General features: G+C 40.0%; 3 non-coding genes across 3 annotated transcripts; all 3 read left to right on the top strand.

Moving 5' to 3' along the window:
• The first annotated feature begins 4,274 nt into the window (after positions 1 to 4,274).
• Positions 4,275 to 4,347, top strand: Trnav-aac (transfer RNA valine (anticodon AAC)). The gene has a single exon. It is a non-coding gene; the product is annotated as a tRNA-Val (tRNA).
• A 412-nt stretch (positions 4,348 to 4,759) lies between these two features.
• Positions 4,760 to 4,832, top strand: Trnav-aac (transfer RNA valine (anticodon AAC)). The gene has a single exon. It is a non-coding gene; the product is annotated as a tRNA-Val (tRNA).
• Positions 4,833 to 5,013: 181 nt separating this feature from the next.
• On the top strand, positions 5,014 to 5,086 carry Trnav-aac (transfer RNA valine (anticodon AAC)). The gene has a single exon. It is a non-coding gene; the product is annotated as a tRNA-Val (tRNA).
• The last annotated feature ends 9,899 nt before the right edge of the window (positions 5,087 to 14,985 follow it).

Genomic DNA, 14,985 nt, shown 5'->3' with positions numbered 1-14,985 from the left:
GAGTTATGTCCCCATTAGTAAGTTGGTCATAGAGTTATGTCCCCATTAGTAAGTTGGTCATAGAGTTAATTTTCTGTTGTCAGCTTGCCAACATCTATTGCGGCACGAGGGAGATTAGTTGCTTCTATTGTCAAGCGAGGCAGATTAGGTGCATCTATTGTTACTCAAGGGAGATTAGTTACTTCTATTGTCAAGTGAGGCAGATTATGTGCATCTATTGCGGCACGAGGGAGATTAGTTGCTTCTATTGTCAAGTGAGGCAGATTAGGTGCATCTATTGTTATTCAAGGGAGATTAGTTGCTTCTATTGTCAAGCGAGGCAGATTAGGTGCATCTATTGTTACTCAAGGGAGATTAGTTGCTTCTATTGTCAAGTGAGGCAGATTATGTGCATCTGTTGCGGCACGAGGGAGATTAGTTGCTTCTATTGTCATGCGAGGCAGATTAGGTGCATCTATTGCGGCACGAGGGAGATTAGTTGCTTCTATTGTCATGCGAAGCAGATTAGGTGCATCTATTGCGGCACGAGGGAGATTAGTTGCTTCTATTGTCATGCGAAGCAGATTAGGTGCATCTATTGCGGCACGAGGGAGATTAGTTGCTTCTATTGTCAAGTGAGGCAGATTAGGTGCATCTATTGTTATTCAAGGGAGATTAGTTGCTTCTATTGTCAAGTGAGGCAGATTATGTGCATCTGTTGCGGCACGAGGGAGATTAGTTGCTTCTATTGTCATGCGAGGCAGATTAGGTGCATCTATTGCGGCACGAGGGAGATTAGTTGCTTCTATTGTCATGCGAAGCAGATTAGGTGCATCTATTGCGGCACGAGGGAGATTAGTTGCTTCTATTGTCATGCGAAGCAGATTAGGTGCATCTATTGCGGCACGAGGGAGATTAGTTGCTTCTATTGTCAAGTGAGGCAGATTAGGTGCATCTATTGCGGCACGAGGGAGATTAGTTGCTTCTATTGTCAAGTGAGGCAGATTAGGTGCATCTATTGTCACCCGAGGGAAATAAGGTGCATCTATTGTCACCCGAGGGAAATAAGGTGCATCTATTGTCACCCGAGGGAGATTAAGTGCATCTATTGTCAACCGAGGGAGATTAAGTGCATCTATTGTCACCCGAGGGATATTAAGTGCATCTATTGTCACCCGAGGGAAATAAGGTGCATCTATTGTCACCCGAGGGAAATAAGGTGCATCTATTGTCACCCGAGGGAAATAAGGTGCATCTATTGTCACCCGAGGGAAATAAGGTGCATCTATTGTCACCCGAGGGAGATTAAGTGCATCTATTGTCACCCGAGGGAGATTAAGTGCATCTATTGTCACCCGAGGGAAATAAGGTGCATCTATTGTCACCCAAGGGAAATAAGGTGCATCTATTGTCACCCGAGGGAAATAAGGTGCATCTATTGTCACCCGAGGCATAAGGAGTTCTCTTTACGACTTACGGATTATTTTCAGGTTCGTATTGAGTTACTGGATTTACAGACTTGGTTTAGGTACATGTTGAGCTTGCTCGGCCATATCTGTATATCAAAGTCATGATTATGTGATGTCATGATTCAATGATTCTTCAGATGTTTGAGTACTAGTTTGTTTCGTTATGAGCTCTTGTTAAGTAAAGTGCATACGTGTTTGTTAGCCGTGTCACTCGATGCCTACTCGGTGTCTTATTTTCAAAACAAACAACACAGCTAAAAAAATACACATATACACGTTAATACGTACACAGGCCTCTAATAAAGTTAAACACAGACACACAAGAGGAAGGTCTTTTTTGTTATAAATTAAGATTGATCAGCACAGGGGCAGGTAAAATTGAAACTCTTATATAGAAAAAAAACACTGGAAAAAAAAAAGCGGCAAACATTCAAATTTAAATTCACGTCTGCTATTCGTGTTTAAAAACTCACAAGATAGAAAGACACGAAACAATATTTCTGTAGGTTTGGGTAATAACGTTTTCTGGTCACACCGTCGGCGTTCTTGTGGAATCATGCAACAAGAGGGAAAACAAAACTAACTTCAAGCAACAGTAGGTAGCCACAGTTATGGTGGTATGACGTCGTTATAGCACAGCGTTATAATAACATGGCGCTGTGGTCTCAGGGCGTTGTAGTGACATGACTACTTCAACGTCATGCTGCTACAACGACATTCTACCAATACGCTATGCGACTACGAGATTAGAACGTCATGTCACTATAACGTCATGTCACTATATAGCCATGTCACTACAACGTCATGTCACTACAACGTCATGTCACTACAATGTCATGTCACTACAATGTCATGTCACTACAATGTCATGTCACTACATGTTAATACAACGTCATGTCACTACAACGTCATGTCACTACGACGTCATGTCACTACGACGTCATGTCACTACAACACCATGTCACTACAAGATTATGTCACTACAATGTCATGTCACTACAACGTCATGTCACTACAACGTCATGCCACTACAACGTCACGTCACTACAACGTCATGCTACTACAACATCATGTCACTACAACGTCATGTCACTTCAACGTCATGTCACTACAACGTCATGCCACTACAACGTCATGCCACTACAACGTCATGTCACTACAACGTCATGCCACTACAACGTCATGTCACTACAACGTCATGTCACTACAACGTCATGTCACTACAACGTCATGCCACTACAACGTCATGCCACTACAACGTCATGTCACTACAACGTCATGTCACTACAACGTCATGTCACTACAAGATCATGTCACTACAATGTCATGTCACTACAACGTCATGTCACTACAACGTCATGCCACTACAACGTCACGTCACTACAACGTCATGCTACTACAACATCATGTCACTACAACGTCATGTCACTTCAACGTCATGTCACTACAACGTCATGCCACTACAACGTCATGCCACTACAACGTCATGTCACTACAACGTCATGTCACTACAACGTCATGTCACTACAACGTCATGTCACTACAACGTCATGTCACTACAACGTCATGCTACACACATATTTTTTAAAAATTTTGCTCCAAATTTTTATTAAATCGATTTTTTTTCTTACATTCTACTGACACAATAAAGAGTTTACGACACTTTACAATTTTATGTATTTTTTCATGACATGAATTAATAATTAAATGTGACTTCTTGTTTATTTGTATTATTTGTATTATTATTTTTGTTTTGGTTTGCCTCTGATACGATGTGCTGAAACCCTATCTGTTAACTATTTCCACTTCTTCAAATCAATACAAGTAAATATCAGCAGTCTATCTGTATGGCATTGACCTGGTCTCACTGTCAACTAATGTATTTTATCACTGTTTGGCCAGGTTTCCTTTGAACCGTTCTAGCTGATCAACTGGTGGACTGTCTCTTTGACAGGTAGGCTGTTACCTGGAGATAATTACAACATAAATTGGAAGGTAACACTGGCAGTCCTAACAAAGTCATCCAGCTTACCTGAGCCATACCAAGATTTGTCCAACACATTCACGCAAGTTTTGAGTAAAATAAGGACATCGCAGGGTCAGTGCTCAATACTCACATTTGATTTGGGAAAGGGGGTGTGAGATGGGGGCCTGGGGCGGGCGGGGGTGGAGCTGGCGGATGTCCAACAACATACAAGGATGTTGTTTTTTTTTATGTTAGTGATCTAATCGAGTCTAGATGGTCGTTGATACTGCGCGGTAATTAAAACCCCACAATCTAGTTACAATATAGTCAAGCGTTTGCCGGAGATCCGAGGGTAATATTAATTCAATATAAAATTATAGATCTATACTTTGCAAATTTGAATAACATATTGATGATCACAAATTTGAATCATATAATATATAACCACACACAACTCTCAAGGTAGGATACCCAGATGTATTAATAGTAGTACCCCTTGCTATCGCCTACATCCTGTAGTATAATCTGACCTTTTTTTTTTTTAGTTTTTATTAGTAATTATAGTAATTAGTTTCAAAAATGGGGTATTCAAGAGAGAGAGAGAGAATGATGATAATGATAATAATGTGTTAAAAGCGAAACTTTAAAAACAAAATGATTCGCTTTCAAAGGGTAAAAATAGCCATTGCTCCAGAAATTTGCAAGTTTCAAAATGTCTTGAAATCGATTTTCAATATCTTTTAAACGTAATAGACGGACGGACGGACAGATCGAACACAATCAATGATGGCTTTATCCTTTTTTTTTTTTTTTTTTGCTAAACGAAAAAAAAAAAAGAAATCATGAGATCATAATTGTAAGTTTCCGTAGTGTAGTGGTCATCACATCTGCCTAACACGCAGAAGGTCCTGGGTTCGAAACCCAGCGGAAACAATTTTTTTTTTGTTCTTGTCATTTTTTTTTTTTTTCAAAGTTTTTTTGTTAAATATCTTTTCTAGTAAAAAAAAAAAAAAACTAAAAAAAACAACTTAAATGTAACCGACAGACGGACGTACATAACTCACAAAATCAATGTTTGTCTTTGGGAGAGAAAAAATGATAATGAAATAAAATATTGTTTTGGGTGTGTGTTTCCCTAGGCCTAGTGTAGTGGTCATCACATCTGAAGGTAAAAATATTGCTCCAGAAATTTGTAAGTTTCTAAATGTCTTGAAATCGTATTTTCAATATCTTTTAAACGTTATAGTCGGACGGACGGACGGACAGATCGAACACAATCAATGATGGCTTTTTTTTTTTTTTTGCTAAACGAACAAAAAAGAAATCATTAATACCGCAAACGTCAGTTTCCGTAGTGTAGTGGTCATCACATCTGCCTAACACGCAGAAGGTCCTGGGTTCGAAACCCAGCGGAAACATCTTTTTTTTTTTTTCTTGTCATTCTTTTTTTTTATTTATTTTTTTTTTAAATATCTTTTCTAGTTAAAAAAAAAAAAACTTAAATGTAACCGACGGACGGACGTACATAACACACAAAATCAATTTTTGTCTTTGGGAGAGAAAAAAATGATGATGAAATAAGCTATTGTTTGGTTGTGTGTTTCCGTAGTGTAGTGGTCATCACATCTGCCTAACACGCAGAAGGTCCTGGGTTCGAAACCCAGCGGAAACAATCCTTTTTTTTTTAAATTTTAATACATATATTATTTTAAACATTTTTATCATCAATCTTTTCTAGTTTTTTTGAGACCCAATCTTGACGGACGAACGGCCACCCAGACCAGATTCAACTAATAGCATCTAATCCCCATTCGGGGGCTCAAAAAAAAAAAAGTCAGACTTATTTGAATCCCCTCCCAGCGTCTTCCCTCCTCATTACTTCAAACATTAGTTTCTCTTTTGTATTCGGTGGCGCCGCGAGGAAGAAAAGGGCGCGAGATTTGATCTTCTGCTTTATCTGTCAGTCGATCACCGCACACGCCTAGTTTTTTCCTGAAGGTCAACGTGCCCCCACTAAGGTCATGTTGACATCGCCATGTTTAAGAAGATATACAAACTCACACAGAGAGATAAACTCTGCCGGAAGGGAAAACTTATTCAAGCAATAAAGATAATGGAATGACCTGCAGGTTGAACGAATTCAAACCCGGTTGCCAATTCTTTGATTGGTTTCACACCTGCCGAGGTGTAGCCACGTACCCTGTGCCGTGGAGAAACTGACAGCATCGACATTTACTTGATTCGTATGACTCCATGACCTGCCACCTGGGCCAAGTTGTCACAGCACAATGTCTCACTCAAAAAAAAAAAGTTAATTATTTTTAAGCATTTTTTTTTTCTGTGTCTAAAGTGATTTGTCGCTAGAGTGTTGTACTGAGTACTGGAGAGAGAGCCTAAATAAACTAATCAACAAAGGGAGCTCACCCCATTAATTGTCTCCCTTGGGACAATAGTAATTATATTGGCATCCTGTCTCATGACTTACTTGACTGACTGTCTTTACAGAAAAAGATCCGAAGTCAGACCTATATGGTTCCGAGACATGCTGTCTCATGACTTACTTGACTGACTGTCTTTACAGAAAAAGATCCGAAGTCAGACCTATATGGTTCCGAGACATGCTGTCTCATGACTTACTTGACTGACTGTCTTTACAGAAAAAGATCCGAAGTCAGACCTATATGGTTCCGAGACATGCTGTCTCATGACTTACTTGACTGACTGTCTTTACAGAAAAAGATCCGAAGTCAGACCTATATGGTTCCGAGACATGCTGTCTCATGACTTACTTGACTGACTGTCTTTACAGAAAAAGATCCGAAGTCAGACCTATATGGTTCCGAGACATGCTGTCTCATGACTTACTTGACTGACTGTCTTTACAGAAAAAGATCCGAAGTCAGACCTATATGGTTCCGAGACATGCTGTCTCATGACTTACTTGACTGACTGTCTTTACAGAAAAAGATCCGAAGTCAGACCTATATGGTTCCGAGACATGCTGTCTCATGACTTACTTGACTGACTGTCTTTACAGAAAAAGATCCGAAGTCAGACCTATATGGTTCCGAGACATGCTGTCTCATGACTTACTTGACTGACTGTCTTTACAGAAAAAGATCCGAAGTCAGACCTATATGGTTCCGAGACATGCTGTCTCATGACTTACTTGACTGACTGTCTTTACAGAAAAAGATCCGAAGTCAGACCTATATGGTTCCGAGACATGCTGTCTCATGACTTACTTGACTGACTGTCTTTACAGAAAAAGATCCGAAGTCAGACCTATATGGTTCCGAGACATGCTGTCTCATGACTTACTTGACTGACTGTCTTTACAGAAAAAGATCCGAAGTCAGACCTATATGGTTCCGAGACATGCTGTCTCATGACTTACTTGACTGACTGTCTTTACAGAAAAAGATCCGAAGTCAGACCTATATGGTTCCGAGACATGCTGTCTCATGACTTACTTGACTGACTGTCTTTACAGAAAAAGATCCGAAGTCAGACCTATATGGTTCCGAGACATGCTGTCTCATGACTTACTTGACTGACTGTCTTTACAGAAAAAGATCCGAAGTCAGACCTATATGGTTCCGAGACATGCTGTCTCATGACTTACTTGACTGACTGTCTTTACAGAAAAAGATCCGAAGTCAGACCTATATGGTTCCGAGACATGCTGTCTCATGACTTACTTGACTGACTGTCTTTACAGAAAAAGATCCGAAGTCAGACCTATATGGTTCCGAGACATGCTGTCTCATGACTTACTTGACTGACTGTCTTTACAGAAAAAGATCCGAAGTCAGACCTATATGGTTCCGAGACATGCTGTCTCATGACTTACTTGACTGACTGTCTTTACAGAAAAAGATCCGAAGTCAGACCTATATGGTTCCGAGACATGCTGTCTCATGACTTACTTGACTGACTGTCTTTACAGAAAAAGATCCGAAGTCAGACCTATATGGTTCCGAGACATGCTGTCTCATGACTTACTTGACTGACTGTCTTTACAGAAAAAGATCCGAAGTCAGACCTATATGGTTCCGAGACATGCTGTCTCATGACTTACTTGACTGACTGTCTTTACAGAAAAAGATCCGAAGTCAGACCTATATGGTTCCGAGACATGCTGTCTCATGACTTACTTGACTGACTGTCTTTACAGAAAAAGATCCGAAGTCAGACCTATATGGTTCCGAGACATGCTGTCTCATGACTTACTTGACTGACTGTCTTTACAGAAAAAGATCCGAAGTCAGACCTATATGGTTCCGAGACATGCTGTCTCATGACTTACTTGACTGACTGTCTTTACAGAAAAAGATCCGAAGTCAGACCTATATGGTTCCGAGACATGCTGTCTCATGACTTACTTGACTGACTGTCTTTACAGAAAAAGATCCGAAGTCAGACCTATATGGTTCCGAGACATGCTGTCTCATGACTTACTTGACTGACTGTCTTTACAGAAAAAGATCCGAAGTCAGACCTATATGGTTCCGAGACATGCTGTCTCATGACTTACTTGACTGACTGTCTTTACAGAAAAAGATCCGAAGTCAGACCTATATGGTTCCGAGACATGCTGTCTCATGACTTCAGGGCCGGCCCTAGCTATTGCGGGGCCCTATGCGAAACGGATTGCGCGGGGCCTTGTCTGGGTAGGGATAAGCATAATCTCCAAATTAAGATTATTTTAGTTAGAAAATATTTTCGTCTTTGCAAAAAATTTTTATTAAATGAAAGCTCACAATGCTGTTTTTATTTATTGGCACCCAAAATAAGACAATATTGTCCATTTTTCAGGAGACTTCAATAATTTCGGGAAATTTCCTGAAAATCAGGAGGCCGTGGAAACCTTATTATATATAAGTTATAATGGTTTAACTAAATAGCGCGGGGCCTATGAAAGCGCCGGGCCCACTGCGACCGCATAGGCTGCAGTGGCCTAAGACCGGCCCTGCATGACTTACTAGACTGACTGTCTTTACAGAGCAGGATCCGAAGTCAGACCTTCTACATCAGCGGTTCTCAACGTTTCTAGTTCCGCGACCCCTAATATAATTTCCCACAGATATACAAATATATAAAGTTTTGTGCTCATAATTCAATTAAAATGGGTCATTATTCAGACTTGCATTTATTTACTTTTCTATTGCGTATTCACAAAATACATGTTTCTTACTTAACTGACAAATTTGATAATTATGGTGAAGTATGGATAACAGTCTTTGATACAGTAAACTACATTGGTAAATAAATTGTGTTTCGACAAAATTTACAAACACCCCGAGGGCAGTGCGAAGTTTCCACCATATCAGGAATCCAACAACGAATGTCATCTTCTGCATCAAGTCTACTTCTGAATTTGGACTTAATAACTAACAAGCTGGAAAATCTTCAAAGTTTTGTTCTTGGAAATGGAAGAAAAAGGTGTGCCACAATCTCAAACAGAACGTGACAGGAAATAGTTTGAAGACCAGGTCCGGTTCAAGATGCTTTTTACAGCACGTTAGAATGGAAACACACACACACACAAAATAAATAAATAAAAAATCCAATGATGAATAGATGAGATCCAAATTTCCTGGGGTTTTTTGGCGACCCCTGGCAAAGGGGTCGCGACGCACAGGTTGGGAACCCCTGTTCTACATAGTTCTAACTTTGAAAACTAAAAATCATTCCCTTACTGAGAGGGATCGATTTTCCTAGATTCAGGGCGACTTCCCTTAAAGCTTGAAAAAGTGTTACGTACATAACAATCTATATATATAGGTCTGTGATCTAATTATCGGATAAGAATTTGTTTCCGTTTACCAGTCTAGGTAGAATATATATAGGCCAGTGTTTTTTGCTTAAATAACAAATGTACAGATTACGATTTTTTGGCGACATTGTTGTTTAATTAAGCCTCCTTGTCATTGTTTAGGTCAGTGAGTCCCAAACTTGTCCTTAACGGAACACTTCTCACAATCTGAGTATTTAGCGGAACACTCCTAATTTTTGTTTACAGAGATTAATTCACGTGATGGCCTAATCTATCTATCTATATATGATTCTCTTCGTCGCTCAAGAGTTTGGACGAGAAGAAGAAGTAAAGGAAAGATCACTCTCTTATTTCTGCGGATAGTCACCCCATGAAATAACAAAAAGGGGGGGGGGGAGAGCAGGTATTCACCGGTCACTACGGATGGCTGCCTGGTAGTAAATAATCCCAATAGTTCTTGGAACACCTATTCAGGCCTACCCGAACATTATGGTCCTGCGGAACACAGTTTGGGAAACACTGGTTTGTGTAATTGGGCAAAACATTGGAATGTGCTTCAGAATGTTATATACAAGTTTAATATATTCCCAGCTACGACCTAAATAACAAGCCAGATTAAACCAATGTCATGTTTATTTTTTTCTCATTCATGTTTACTCTTTATGTTGAAGGTAGATTTAGACACTCGAATGGGATTTCCTAAAGTTAAATTTACTACCATGTTTGAATGGAATGGAACCCCAAAAACACCTGGCAATAACTGAAAGACAACATGGACATACAATGTTCTCTCACTGGACTCCATCACTACCCCAAGCGCGAAAATGATACTCTCTCTCTCTCTCTCTTTCTCTCTTTTTCCGTCAGTCTAGGAAGGTTTATCTGGAATCTACATCTACAGGCACTAAGGAATGTTATCTTTACTTTCTTATGTTAGCATGACCTAAGTTCGTCTTAGCAGATCCGGTCCTGGGAGTGTTGGAGCCCTGTGCACCTCGGCAATAGTGAATACGTTACAGACTTTCCCTGGCAATCCCTTGCGACCCCCAGCGTGCCCTTATCCCCCCCTGGCGCACACAGCACTCCATAGCGCCATCACCATCCCCTAGTGCCCGCGACATCCCCCAAGAGATTGTAGCGCCCCTATCGCCTCCAGCATCCCTTAGCGCAGTTTTAAAAACAGCCACACTTTCTTTATAAATAAAAATATTGTCTTATTATCATGTTCAGTTCAGATCAGTTCTCTTTTCCTGGTAAATTTTACATTAAAAGTGAGGACCCTATCGTAGGTTATGATATTGTTGAGCTTTTTTTTTTTTTTGGAAAAAAAAAAGGGGGGGGGGGCGGGGAAGATTTTCTACACCTTGTGCCGAAGTTTTGGAGGGCCGAAGGGAACCACGTCGGAGGACGGATTTGGCCCGCGGGCCGTATTTCGGGCATCTCTGGCCTTAGCGCATTCAGCATCCACTGCTCTAATCAACTTCCTATAACGTCTGCTCTTCAGTAGCCTGCGGGTGTGGGGCGGGCAGGGCGGGCTGGAGGGTGCTATCCATTAACATGTAAAGGTTAAACAAATTACGTCCGACACTCGGCCTGGAATGGGTACATCATTAGCACTTCGCTAATGAGACGGGTCACTACTGGCTCAATGTCAGCCTATTAAAAATGTTTTACTTTCGTTTTCCGTGTCGGAAATAGATTGTACATCCGGTGAGCGCGGCAGCAGCCTCTAATTGAGACATGGAACACAGCGATCTATTTGGGGAAACATGTAAGTATATTTATAGTAAATTTATACCCCCGCCTGACAGGCTCGCCAAGAAATTATCCTTTAGCGTTGGAGTTAGCGGCAAGCCTCGTGTTTTAAAAATAGATCCAGAGCGGAAATTCCCTTTAATTGGCATAGTTTAGCAGCGTTCTCCGTGTTTCTGACACCGCGTTCACTAAGATTTAAAACACCAAAACAAGATAATAAAGGGACTTCGTGTTCAAACAAACTCGTAGGCGGCCCCTGCGGGTTAGTCAATTCCACATGATATTACACTGAAACCTAGAAGAAATTATAGTCCATTTAAGTCCATTAATGAAATAAACAACACTTGTTTTTGAATTTTAGTTTTTCCCCCTTATTATTTATGTGCATTAATTTGTGTGACACCATTGTGTCGGTGCTATTTTGTCATCGAGCTATTCTGTCATCGAGCTATTCTGTCATCGAGCTATTCTGTCATCGAGCTATTTTGACATGGAACTATTTTGTCGGTACTATTTTGACATGGAACTATTTTGTCGGTGCTTTTTTGACATGGAACTTTTTTTGTCGGTGCTATTTTGACATCGAATTATTTTGACATTGAACTATTTTGTCAGTGCTATTTTGACATCGAATTATTTTGACATGGAACTATTTTGTCAGTGCTATTTTGACATCGAATTATTTTGTCAGTGCTATTTTGACATCGAACTATTTTGTCAGTGCTATTTTGACATCGAACTATTTTGTCAGTGCTATTTTGACATCGAATTATTTTGACATCGAACTATTTTGTCTGTGCTATTTTGACATTGAACAATTTTGTCGGAGCTATTTTCTCATCGAGCTATATTATTGGTGCTATTTTCTCATCGAGCTATTTTGTCGGTGCTATTTTGACATTGAACTATTTTGTCGGTGCTATTTTGACATTGAACTATTTTGTCGGTGCTATTTTGTCCTCGAGCTATTTAAATGGCGCTATTTAATTTATTTACATTCACAATCCGATACAGACAAGTTGAAGTTGTTTTCTTCTAAATTCCTATTGTATTGGAGTTATTCATACATGGCTGAAAAAAAAACTATAAATAGCTAGCTATTTGGTGTATCCGGTGTACAAAGTACAGGAAGTGCTGGTAATTGATGTTTTTGTAAAGGTTCACGAGCCAATGCAATGGGTTCTCCATCCCATGCGCGGCCGGAGGAACCGTCACCGTCCGTATGGGCCCGGTGGGGAACGGTGTAACGGATGGGACTTGCTATCAACCCTTTCATCCTCCGCACGTGCAGCTGGAGGTTATGTTCGCTCCATGTTTTAGTCTTTCTGCATCCCCCGGGCCGACGTTACCTTGGAGGCGTCACGCTGAGGAGACGGGAGCTGGGAACCTCCGAAAACCGTCGGACTAGAATGAGTCAACACCATGTCACATTTTGTCACATATTTATTTATTGCATTAGATAAAGAACACAAAAAAGAAAAGTCAATGCATTTCTACCCGTCTTTCTCAGGTCAGAGATTTTTGTGTTTTCGTAATGCGATTCTACCTTGCTACGTTTTGTTTTATTTAAAATTTCTTTTACACGATTAAAACTTCAGCTACAAGACGTCTTGCTAAACAAGAAAACGATTTTAGGACGGTCAAGGCCATTACATATTTTTTAGGATGATCAAGGTCATTACAGATTTTTAGGATGATTAAGGCCATAACATATTTTTAGGACGATCAAGGCCATTACATATTTTTAGGACGATCAAGGCCATTACAGATTTTAGGACGATCAATGCCATTACATATTTTTTTAGGATGATCAAGGTCATTACATATTTTAAAACTATCAAGGCCGTTACATATTTTAGGACGATCAAGGACATTGCATATTTCAAAACGATAATGGCCATTACAGAGTTTAGGACGGTCAAGGCCATTACAGATTTTTTTGGACGGTCAAGGCCATGACAGATGTACGTGCACTACATGTGCCCCAAATGTTTCTCACAATTTAGCAAAGGTTCATAACTACAGCTCTGTCTTCTCGCTTCGCTACCGGTGATTGTAATTGCGTTTCAGTGATGTCTGTGTGTGCGTCAGTGTGTATGTCTGTGTGTGTGTGTCTGTTTGTATGTCTGTGTGTGTGTCTGTTTATGAGTAGTGCCATAATTACTCTGTCTAATGACAAGGAGAAAGCCCCATCCCACATCTCCCTCTCTCTCTACCCCCCCCCCCCAACTCTCTCGTGTTTATATTTTTAAATTTTGTTTCCCTTAATGATACAAATTATGTAAATATGCTTTTTTTTTTTTAACCATCACGTGACATCGTTGTATCACACACACACACACACACACACACACTTTTACCTTTTTTCATAAATCCAGCATAACACCATTCCCCTTCCCTCTTTGTTCTAGCACTCTTAATTCCCCACTTCTCCTAAACTCATTAAGTCCAGTGCTTCCAGGTCGTCGCCACTTTTTTTTAAACTACATTTTTTTTTAATTTGTTCTCTTCGGAACTTGAATTATTATTTTTTATAATTCTAAAACAAAGCGATAACTCTGAAGTGTTTATAACGCAACTCCAGCCCTCTATGTAATCTCTGCTATGCAAGTTAATTCTCCCGAATAGCGCCCCCTTCCTTTAGATTACCATTTCGTTCGCCCCGTCCACCCCCACACCCCGACAACTCACGCGTCTGTATGAAGTTGGCGCGAGTATCAAGTTTCCCTGCATAAGACGGAAGTGACAATTAAAATAAAAAGCCCGCGAGATCTAGATCGTCTGCTCCTGAAAGAAACATTAGCGAAGTAATAACCGGCGTTGTTTTGGCAGCCCCCGGGGTGGGGGGGGGGAGTGGAGGGGCAATGTTGAGGTGTTTTTTTTAGATGTTTCTTTCACAGATTTGTGTGTGTGAGTGTAGGAGAGAGAGAAAGAGAGATCGAGGGAAGAAGGAGAGTCGTAGAGGAGAGAGAGAGAGAAGAAAAGGAGAGTAACAGAGAAGCGAAAGACAGGAATAAAAGAACCTATAAAAGATAAAAGAGAGTGAGAAATAAAGAGAGTAAAAGAGGGAGGAGAGGGAGAGTAAGAAAGAAAGAAAGAAGGAAGAGAGTAGGGAGGTAGGAAGAAACATGAGAGAGTAGAAGATAAAATAGAAGCGAAAAACATTTATGAGATGGGTTAAGAAAGAGATAGAAAGAGAAACAGAGAGAGAGAGAGAGAAAGAAAGATAGAGAGAGAAAAAAAAATCTTACTTAATTTTCGGTATGTAATATGTAATGGATTATATTCTTACACATCTAATAAGATTTAGCGATGATTCAGCCATGCTATTCTTTTTTTAAAATTCTTTTTAAGCTTGTCTACACAATTCGGTAAAACTTTACATCGAAGGCCCCTAGTTTTTCCACAATTCCACCAAACATTAAAATCATAGGATGAAAAGCGAAAGGAAGAGCCTCCGTCAGCATTGTACATTTTATAGAAAAAAAGATTTTGCTTTCGTAACTATGTTCTAGCAAAATCTTGGTTACCGTATTGCTATGAAGTATTATTGCGTGTTTCCAATGTAAACATAAGAAAAAGTGAGCGGATGGTTTGGTTGTGTAGGCTGAATAAACGGATGAAATCACGTGATGGTTGATAGTGAATACATTTGAAACTTGAACAGAGGAAAGAGCAAACCAGAGACCTGTGACAGAACCACGTGCATTGTTGTACTACCTTAGATCTTGTTTAGCATATCCTTTTTAACTTGTGTACTGCTACTTACATCTGTATTGAAGTTATAAACTGTGTACAAATTTGTACAAAAGCTCCTTCTTCCCTAGCGCTATTAGAGCACGGAATGGGTTGCCTGAGCTAGCCAGGAAAACCAGTGACTTGGCAGAATTTAAGTCATTGGTTAATATGCATGACTAAATGCATGACGCGTGGGACGTAATCATCTTCTTTTTTTGAAGTAACGTCTGTATCATATAAGATAAAGATAAGATAAATAAAAGCCATTTTCAAGTTTGCCCAAATAGAAGTCTCTACAA

The sequence above is a fragment of the Biomphalaria glabrata genome, chromosome 3, assembly GCF_947242115.1.
Source record: "Biomphalaria glabrata chromosome 3, xgBioGlab47.1, whole genome shotgun sequence".
NCBI lineage: Eukaryota > Metazoa > Mollusca > Gastropoda > Planorbidae > Biomphalaria > Biomphalaria glabrata.
The sequence above is the reverse complement of the archived record's forward strand: the minus strand, read 5'-3'. Positions and strand labels throughout refer to the sequence as shown.